The sequence below is a fragment of the Erigeron canadensis genome, chromosome 4, assembly GCF_010389155.1.
Source record: "Erigeron canadensis isolate Cc75 chromosome 4, C_canadensis_v1, whole genome shotgun sequence".
Taxonomy (NCBI): domain Eukaryota; kingdom Viridiplantae; phylum Streptophyta; class Magnoliopsida; order Asterales; family Asteraceae; genus Erigeron; species Erigeron canadensis.
In genome coordinates this window covers 32,358,428-32,369,669 of record NC_057764.1, presented here as the reverse complement: position 1 = coordinate 32,369,669, position 11,242 = coordinate 32,358,428, and the positions used below count along the sequence as shown (strand labels likewise).

Below are 11,242 nucleotides of genomic sequence, written 5' to 3'. Positions count from 1 at the left end.
AATTTCAAAACTATAGCACTTTTCAAAACGATTTTTATAGTCGAGTCGAGCATGAGGTTAAGTGGATTAGTTTGAGCTTTAAATGGAGGACCCTAATTAAACATAGAGTCATGAATCTATGTTAATTATGAGAGAACCATGTAAAACTCAAACGACCACTTGGACCTATGTTCAAAAGGATTCCTTTTCAAAAAAAAAATAAAATAAATAAAAGAGATCTTTATTAAATCCGTTTTATGAGCGTACGTGTTGCATTTAGACATTCACCTAAGCACATATAAGGATTTGAGACTTGCTTTAGTTAAGGATTATGCTAGCTTGGTAGGATTCCTCTCCTTGCACATTAGAAGTGAAACGAATCTAAGATTGAAATATTATTTGTTGATACATGCTACTCTATGCTATAACGTGCAAACTTGGGCATGATTGATTTGATTGCAATATGAAAGTTATAAGGTACAATGGAAAGTTGTAATGTGCAATGTGAAAGCTTGTATTGTCTATGTGAAAGTTTAAAGGTGCAATGTGAAAATTTTGTGAGAAATGCATGCGTAAAAGATTTATGAATTATGATGTCGAACTTTAAAGCATATGCACTATAAAATAATGTGATTATCATGAAGCATGAATTTACTTCGAATATGACTTGTTTAAGTTATCGGGTGATGAGATGAATTAAGAATGAACTGAAAGGGGATATAGGTATGACAAGTAATATGAAATTCTATAGCCGATATGGATATAAGAGCTTTTACTCTCTAAGTTTGGACTATTTGAAATATGGATATAAGAGCCCTTACTCTCTAAGTTTGAGCTATTGAAATTAGCGTGTGAATATTGCGATGATTATGTAGTCATGCCTTACTATTGACATACTTATTGCACCCTAAGGTTGAGCTATATAAGGGCTAGTGCGTAGATGATGTAATGACTATATAGTTGTGCCTAATTATGAGATAGTTATGATGCTCTAAGATGTGACTATTGAGAACTAGTAATCGCTTGATATGACGATAATATAGTTAGTCCTTACTATCAAGATAGATATTGTATGTTGAGATTCGATCGCTTGAGAACTAGTGATTGCCCTGGGAAATTCATTATAAACTAGAAATTTCTAAGTATGAAAGTTGTCATTAAGTACCCCTCCGATATTCGTTCACTCATGCTTTTTGAAACTATTCAATATCCTTTCTTATGACACCGCTATTCATTATTTACATACGACGACGCAATATCACCTATAAAGCATCCTCTCACGAGCGTTTGACGATATACTCTAAGGATTATAGTCCCAAGATATGACGCGACTTGAAGATATCTACACAACCTTTTTATGCGATCTGAGATGGCGCAAAACATACGGGGAATGTCAAACTAAGTCGGAGATTTACAAATGGTGAGCGGCACTAAGGCCTTATCACGATACAACGTCACCAGTCGAACACGTACCCATACATTCTAGATGACACACTGTGAGGAATGTAACCTCGAAATTTGGTGCAATATTTCTATTTTAACACGTATACGCGAACATCTATCTATATTATTTAAGTCAGTGCGGCGTATATTGACGTCATTAAAAGTTGGAGTCCAATGGGGAACGTAACACATAGAAGTGATTTCTTTAACTCGCGCAAGGAGTCTGATTCGAGCCTTAATGAATCTTTTGTTTTATATTTCCTACTTATTCATTGAAACCAAATCTATATCCTTGATATTCTAATGATTCAATGTAATGATCACCACCGCTTCTCTTCAAAAGTTAGTAACCTAACAACGTACAACTCACTCACGCCACACTCGGCAATGACGAAATCAAGTAAGTAGTACTCCGCTCTCGCTGCGACATCAAGAGATGCGAATGACGTTTAGTCTTCAGTTGTCCAAAAGCGAAATGCTTGGGATAATATATAGCATAGAAGATGCTATTGGATCATGTACATAACATAGGTTGTGGAAGATATGTTGTATGTCAATCAAAGTACAAAGAAGCAAATTTTCACAAGCGACGTTGAAGCATTCCGTTTAACTCACCTAAAGATATTAATCTGGGTTGACGTCTTATTCTCGCTACGAACTCTTACTCCTCACTTCCACATTGAAGCTAGCCAAGTGAATTTTGACAAACTCGAGGACCAAACATGATGAAGCATGGTCCTCTTCTTTTCCAAAGATTTACGATTCCCTTAATCCACGGATGACTCGACACAACACCTGAAAGTGGGGAGACCAAATAACTAACACCACCACTCGCAACGACGTTAAGAGAGGACTCACTCGATACAAGGAAGTTCAAGAAACTAGCGAGTCAGAGAATATAGTATAGAAGATACTATAAACTAGTATACCCAATGGAAGCGATGCCTTGGATATGGTCTACATGTGAGCGAGTGTAGAGGCAATTGAACCGAGGCCTCAAAGTGATGAAGGAATTAAAGGTCCTTTTATCCATGTAAAATGGAGCCTCGACGGAAATTAGAAGAAATTCCAAGGTTACCGTTGGAGCGAAGATGGAAAATAAGGAGGATAAGAAGTAATATAAAACCTATGTGACCCCCGCGATTTGAAGATAAATGAAAAATGGTTTGGGACTACTCTAGAGGACTAGAATAGTTACAAGTAAGATTAGGAAATCTAGCGAATTGAAAGTCGTCTAGAAGGATGAGAAAATTTAGCGAATTGAAGATTGACAAGATGTAATGGTGATTCAAGGAACCTAGCTAAGAAGGTGGCTAATGAGCTTGCTTAGGAGAAAAACGAGATGATACGAAAAGCAAGAAATCCCTTACATTTTTCTAGGAGAAAAATGTTAAGGGGGTAATCGCAACAAGGAAGATATTCGAACAAGGAGAATGAAGCACAAGACTATACTTTATCGTTCAATAAGAGCTATTCACTACCATCATTGAAGCTGTGTGAAGTAGAAAGTAAAGTAAAGGAAGGCGATCTAACCCACACGATAAAGTGAAGGTATTGACGTTATCTATAAGGTGTAGTTCTGTCGGGTTCATCTTTATGGCGCTCCATGCATTATACTTTAAATACCTATTGGAAAGCCTTCATTGAGAGACAAAACTAAGCTGAGAGGAAGCGGTATACGCCCAACACCCAATGGAGGCTAGTTTGCTAAAGAAGGGGAGTATGGTCGATAAGTGGAGGAAACATGAGTGATGGATTCCCTCAAGGTCAACGGTCGTGTGGAGGTAATCTAAAAGATGAACTCGGGCGTGAAAATTTTAGAAACATGGTGAACAGTCAAGAACCATCGACCCATGAAGTAGTGCGCCCAAGAGAAGTGAAAAGGAAAACGACATGAAATCGCTAAGTTAGTAGTCAGAGTAAATAGGAATACAACGTTAGAAGTTAAGGCACATACCACCACAACGATTAAGGAAGTTGGTCGTTGAATTAACTTTTAAGAAACTACAAACTCCGGAAAGGCTATTTACGAAACTGGAACGAAAGCGTGATAATGATAACATACATTTGTGATGAGTTAGGATCCAAGGATCCCTATCACTATGATCTCGCAAGTACCCTGAGATAAACCAAGGACTATCGACTGCGCGTGTGTCAACCATAGTAACAATTATCTAGTAAGAGATGGATCCAAGTGGCAAACGGTAAGGAGTATGGTTATCCATAAGAACACGAAGGAGAAATGGAGAAAACTAGATGGTTGAGAGAAAGATGAGGCATGAAGCTTCACCTAAATTATGTTACATCGCGATTCCTACAAGCATTAGGCTAGTGTACTCGAAAAGAAGCTTAGCTTAGAAAACTAAAGGTAGATATGAGGCTTTAGAGAGCAAGGTCATTGGAAGTTTTGTGTAGGCCTGAAGGGACCTAAGAAAAATTGTCCTTGAGAAGGGATCCATACTAATAAGGTTTGAAGTGTTCGTCTTACCAAGATGGTGAGGATTTGATATGATTAGTTGTAAGCATAACGATTATGTAAACTCTGCCGTGAGGATTGCATAGGAATAGAGTAGAAATGGAAGAGGTTATATGTGTAATGTTAAAAAGGAGTTTAGTTGGAAATATGTCATGGATGGTAGTCATTCTACAATAAAAGGGAAGAAGTAAAGGTACCATGAAACGATTTAAAAGCCAATATCGGCAAGAGCAAGAGAAATTATTAACGATGTGACTTAGCGAATAACAGAAAAAGGTGACTTTGGGAAAATAAGGGCGAAAATTGAAAGAACAAAGGTGAGTATGAGGAACAAGATGGAACTATCATCATACATTACATGACCGATTTCTCTTGCACGCCATGAGGCAATAAAGTCGAACTAAAAACCCTAGAATAAGGTATTATGGAGATGTACCCTTGCAAATTTTAATACAACTCGACATCCCGGATTAGCATCACCCTTGTTAAGGGGGTAATCCCTTAACAAGTGATTAGTCACAACCAAAGTCAATATTTTCTAGTAGCGGCAAGCGTGTCCAACATCAAACCAAAGAAAGATAAAAGTAGGCGAGGAGCCAGTGGAGGATTCTTTATTGGGACAAAGCAAACGATAAAGGAAAGTATACACAGTAACAATGGGAAATGAGTAGCCACCAACGATCGAAATTCCAACGTCTCTTATTATTTTTGTTATAACTCACGTTATGAACCGTCTGCTCATATTACACCTCCGTATTAATATTCTCGTCATAATCCCATTACTTAACATTGATCTAGGCGGAATGGACAATCTACAGTGATTTCTTACGATTAATCTAAAGTCATCTCAGAAAACGAGCGAAAGTTATAACCCTTTCAAAGCTTTTAACCAGGTGATATTTAGGGCACCAACAGATAGATGCCCCCAGCGATGGAGGTTAAAAAGCCCGTAAGTAACCGAAAGGTCGTGATAAAACTTATATGAACTCTCAAATTTGTACGACTCCGTGAAGCTACCCTTATTGCCAATCTATTCATTTTATAACCGTATGAACGAGCAAACTTCGAGGACGAAGTTGATGTTAAGGGGGTAATGATGTAACAACCCTCAATCTCAAATTAGGACTACTTACTTATATTTATCTAGGTTTCGATCCCTAGAGGTTCATTAAGAGAAATTGCCTCCTAGATATTCAAGCATAGTGATAATTGCCCCCTAGTGCAGTGAAATGCTTTAGAAATGCCCTAAATAAACTATAATCATTCAATACGATCTCAAACTATAAATTAGTTCTAATCAAACTTGGTGAAATGTCAATGAACCAAAAATTTTATTTCAAGAAGTTGAGTTACATAAATAATTGTACAAGACTCACAAGTTGCGATAACAACCAAAAATCTCTATAAATGTCCAACAATCCAAACACAAAGCTAATTAAAGTATATTTGAACACAAAGATATAATGACCATCTTGAAAATAGATTTATAAACTATTATGTACATAATAGTAAGCTTGAATAATAATAAGTACATAAATATATTGCAACATTTGAATAAGTCTTCCAATTAAAAGATATGCACACAACTTAAACTTATTATACATATAAACTCTTATAAAATCCACCAATCAACATACAACTAACCCACTTATTCTTACACTCACACATAAATATACATCACATATACATATACATACATACAAACACTAGTTAGGACTTAAACCCAACACAAACCACTTGGGTTAACCAATGAGTTCACTCCTAACCCACTACACCACTCCTTTAGACCAATAGGCATCCTCCTAACTCCTTTTCCTCCTCTCTCCCACGTCCATACATCTGCACACACCACCCCACACCTTTCATTCTTGAAAACACAACACACACTCCTCCCAAAAACTCTCTCTCAACTATCTCCACCTCCTTCTCCATTTTCAGATTTCTCCAAGGCAAAATGGAGCTTGAAACTAACTAATCTAGTGTAATAATAAGTTCCATTGATCATCCAACAACTAGAGTCATGTATGGTGGAAGCATGGAGTCGATTTGGAGGCAACAAGGTCACGAAATCAGCCCTCTAAGGGGCTGATCGAACAGCAGCAGAAAACAGGAGCAAACAAGTCCCATCTTCTTCCTTCCTTTTGGTTCTTGATTATCAATGGGTACCCAACATGTTCCTTTGTTTGTTCTTCATCCCTTCTTTCATTTGATAGCTTATTTTCCTTATTTTTGAGCTTGTAACAGCCAACAAACGACTCATGGGCTGCCATCAAGAACAAGACCCAACACCACATCCCATCTTGTTATTTTGATCTTCAAAGGTTGATAACTTGAACTCTTTTGATTACCACTCTTTTTACCTTTCATTTTATCACTAAATACACATATATGCATGCATATTTAAATGATGGAATAATAAGAAATAATCATTAAAAAGTCTCACACATAAAAGATAATAAGTTGATTGAGCTTGAAAGTGATAGATCTTAACATGCATGCTTAGATTTGCACTAGTTTTGATTGATTTTGATTTGGGGATTTGAGATGGATGGTTATGATTTTGAATTTGATATAATCTGTATATTTGATGTTAAGAGATACAAAACAAAGTAATAATTTTGTTAGTGGGAATCTAGAGGTTAAAGCAAGCAAACAAAACCATTGGTGGGATGTATTAACCAATAAACATTCTGACAGAATTGATCTCCTGTCTTAGAACGGGTAAACTGAACATGTGAGGACATTTTCAAGAAAAACTATCAAAATAAAAGTCGTAGACAAATGAGTTAAGATTAACCTCCAACTGGAATTACTCAAAAACACTAAACCAAACGAAAGATATGATTTTTCTACTGAAACTGGTCAAAACTGTAATTTTGTATGAATATTTTATAAACTTTAACAATTTTTATCTCCTAATCCATAAAGTTCCAGGAGGTCATACTTGGTGGAAAGTAATTTCAATGTGTTGTGAACTTAAAATAAAATCATGGGATTTTTCTAACAATCAGAATATCAAGAACTTTTATAAAACTTCTGATGTCGCAAGCAGTGCCCATTCGGGACAGTTTGTGTTTGGATAATTTTTAAGGACACCAAACATCATCTAAAAATTCACCAAAATTCACAAAAATACTAGATACATATAAGTCACTGTGTAAAAATCATGAAGGTCCAAATAATTCGTCTTGACCCCAAAATAGTAGCTACCATTTCTTAAAAATAAAGTATAAAACAGAAAATTTGTAAGTAATCTTATAAATGGCATAATGGGCTATGTAATGAACTAAGAACCATAATGGGCTAACCCGGCCCAAATAATGAACCCAAAAGGAACACAAATCAGTAGGCCCACTTGGCCCAATAAGCCTTATAGCCCAATAACCACTATGACCCATTATGCACCTAACCCAAATAAGGTAAAGCCCAATAACTAATGTAAGCCCAAAACATTTAAAAGCCCATGACACTTAAGGCCCAATTGATAATGGTCCATAACACTTAAACAAATTTCATGAGATAAGTGTAATAAAAATAAAACAAAGATAAGTAAGTGAGATAGGAATAAGTAATCATGTTAACCAAGTTATATACTCATATCACAAATGCTAAATCGCGCTAAAATCGGTTACACAACAAATGATGAATAAGGATAACATAGCTTAATATGATATTTCTACATGATAACCTAAGATGCCAAGTGAAACCACAAATGAAGCCAAGTTACCAAAAATCTAACAACTTATAACTACGCATGTAATAAAGTAACCTTTTTCACCATCAATCGCTACAACCAAAACAATGCGAATGTTAGCAATATACTTGGATTCCACAATTGATAGCAACATAATGAAAGCGGCATTTCTAAGTGATGGCTTAAGATAGGAACTTACGTATATTAGTCCTATCGTAGGGATAGTCTTGGCTTGAAAAATGATGGAGGAACATAATGGATATATGGTCAAGGAAGCTATAGATGGGAAGTACCCATTTTGGATAGATGAGTATAATATGCGGCATATCAAGGTGAGCCATAGCCCCTTTCAAACTCTTTTATGTGTTTTACTTTCGGGGTGAAAAGCATGATAAATGAAACTACTTTCTATATATGCAATGTTTCTTGAAAGAGAGTTGTTATATGAAATGATTCTTGATATATGAGTATGAAATAAATTGTTTCGTATGTTCATGAAAATAAAGGATTTATGTGATGAGCTTGAGTTCTGTCAAACCGCGGCGTTCGGTACACTACTATTTACTCCGAAAGTGGAGGCCTGTAGTTAGTTAGTTGCGCAACTAGGTTTCGTCCGCCCACCCAAAGCGTACCGTTGGAAGGTTGGTTGCCTCCGTGACAACCTTCACTTCTAGTCTGGCCCCCGGGTGTTCTAACTACCTAAAGATAATCGGGCGTCTCCATGGCACGACCCATTATCATTATTGTCATTATTACTACGGCACTTGATTGACAGCTTGTGCTATGAATTGAATTATTGGATTGTAATCGGACTTGAATAAAATGGTAGTAGTAGTGGCTCAAGCATTTACTCATCAAAGTTATGTAAATTATGCCCTTGTGGCTAAGTAAAAGGGATATTAATATTGTTGAGAATTGGAAATTGTTTGGACATACGGATTGGGTATCGTCCCTCATATGATATCTTGAAAGACGTTGAAATTGGTGATATTGAAATGATTTTGGTAACCGAATGATTTTGGTATGATATACGATTAATCAATTTATATACTTTTTCTCTCATGATGATTTGACAAATGAGGACCTGAAATTTTACTATAGATTCTCCAAGTCTTGATATGACATTATGGTATTTGGAAACTTGATAACATGATATGAAAACTTTGTCGATCATATGGTTCGGATATTTCGAAATGTAATGGTAATCAGTTTTTCTAAGTATTAAAACGGTGATGTACCAAGATTTATATAAAAACCTATGCACTCACCAACTACGTTTTCGTAGTTGACACTTTTTCTTCATGCTTTTCAGGAAATAAGCTTAAGCATTGAGGATTTATATGCTTCATGAATATTTGCATTGCCCTTTGGAGTCAAAGATCAAACCTTGTGATAGGCAATGGAATCCGCCTTGATCATTGTAGTATACTACTTCACGTGCTTGTTATTTGTTTCGTGAACTTAATATTCAAGTACGGTGGACGCATTTGTACTTGGAAATTGGTTCACATGCGTGTACATTTGTAAATTCTTTTATCAAATAAAACTATGGTGAATGTTATTTATAATCCTTTGTTTTGAATACTCGACTTTCTGTACATCTCATTGTTCCGCCTTAGTTGGGGTGTTACACCCGTCAGTCCATGGCGGAGGAATAACGGCTAAGGGCGGAGCCCGTTAGGTAGATCACCCCTCACTTTTCACCCTCTATGACCTATCACCCTGTATGACCTATCACCCCCACTAGCTTTGGTTTATGAATATCCTTAAAGGCGAAGACCGTTCCGAATCATAATTTTTGTTCAACCTACACATGTGTAAGTTCAACCTAAACATGTGTAAGTTATGTGTAACTACAAAAAAGAAACGAAAATTAAAAAGTCGTCAAAATTATATCGAATTGGATCTCTAATGAAAGAGGACGAAATTTTAAGACTACCCATGCTTTTTGTTTCGTCTAACGATTTACGGTTTGTGAGTTAGAAGATTTTGAATGATTTGGGTGAATTTTATTATTTAATTGAAGAGAGAAAGAGAAAAAGAATGTGTGGTCCAAAATGGTTCTTGAGTTCTTTTTTTAGAAATTCTCAAAATAACTCACCCATATATATATATATATATATACTAGTTTTAAACCGTGTAGAAACACCGTCAATTGATAGCCATTGTAATAAAATTTTGTTGACGTTACATATTTATCTAATGACGTATAAAAGAAATTTCATTAGTTACATGTATTGGTTATAACTTAATAAATGATAAGGTAACTTATAATTTAAAATGTAACAAAAATAATCAAATTGTAAAAGTTTAACAACTATAACCTAATCCTAAATCCTAAACATATATATTAAATATGTTTTGTAACATTTAACCTTTTATCTACATCGATCCACACAGCTATAGTGCTAGAGTATATCCATCAATGTTTATATGTATTATAAATTTTGTAGTAATTCTTAACCAAAACCACAATACCACATGCCATTGACTAAAATCATATTCCGTAAACCATTCACACCATATTACCAATTACATGCAATTGACATAAAATCATCAAGACTGTAATCTTGTCTATTTCCAAGTTTCAGCTCATTCCCAACGGCCCAACCTCTTATGCTAAATACATTCCATGGGATCCAATTTATCCAATGTTGGCCCAATATAAAAATTCCTCCAATCAAATGAACACTTAGATTTAGACCGCCATCTTTGCATTTACACATCTCATAATTGCTTCAGAAATTCAGTTGCCACTAATCTTCCTCGTGTGTTCATAGACAATTTCAGTTCATTAATCTCTTTATCAATATCCTGCAAATCAAGTTACGGAATCATATCAGATTATGACTTTTCATTTTTCTCCATCATCAACACTATTAGCCACATGAAGTAAATGAAACCACTATAAAGGGCCCCATAAATATAATTGAAATCTTACTTCCATGAATTGCACAATGAAGTCGATAAGCTTATGCTTCTGCATCTCTTCACAATGGTAATCAATCATAAGAAAACTAATATCATAACCCTGGAAAAAAGGGAATAAACATCCTGGTCATAAATCATCCCTGTCTACGATCTTCTGAGCCAATAAAAGTTCATAACAACCAAGTCTATATGAGCCAGCTTTAAAAATTTTAAGCATGAGAGTGGAAATGCACATTTCACCTTATCTACGTGTTCCTTTAACTCCTTGTCTCTTGTCTACCAGCTGTGGAAAATTTAACCACTCTTATTTTCAGACTTTATTCTGACCCAGTAGTATATATTAACGCTAGTAATCAATTATAAACTATTAGGAACCTGCAAAGAGATTTCATGTCATCTTTCCAACCACACTTAATAAGTCTTTCCCTCCAAAGCTCTTTCAATCCTTCTTTATCTCTACTTTCAATGAACTACAACCGATTAAAAACCATAAGTACTCACTTAAAGACCGTAACAAAAGCCAGAATTCAAGAGCACCCACTTTTGTAGCCCTTAATATTCCTTTCACCTTATACTAATGATTACTAATCGGATATCGAATATATACTATATGTCACAAAAGAAAATCCTCAAAAAAACAAATTGTATACATGCGACATGTTTTTTGCCAGATACCCATAACCCATTTTATTGGCCAGGTGACCATAATTCCATCTCTT

General features: G+C 35.5%; 1 long non-coding RNA gene across 1 annotated transcript; it reads right to left on the bottom strand.

Moving 5' to 3' along the window:
* Positions 1–10,013: 10,013 nt before the first annotated feature.
* On the bottom strand, positions 10,014–10,614 carry LOC122597823. The gene is made up of 2 exons (XR_006323470.1): positions 10,534–10,614; positions 10,014–10,406 (listed from the first exon to the last, which is right to left on the bottom strand). It is a non-coding gene; the product is annotated as an uncharacterized LOC122597823 (long non-coding RNA).
* Positions 10,615–11,242: the final 628 nt, after the last annotated feature.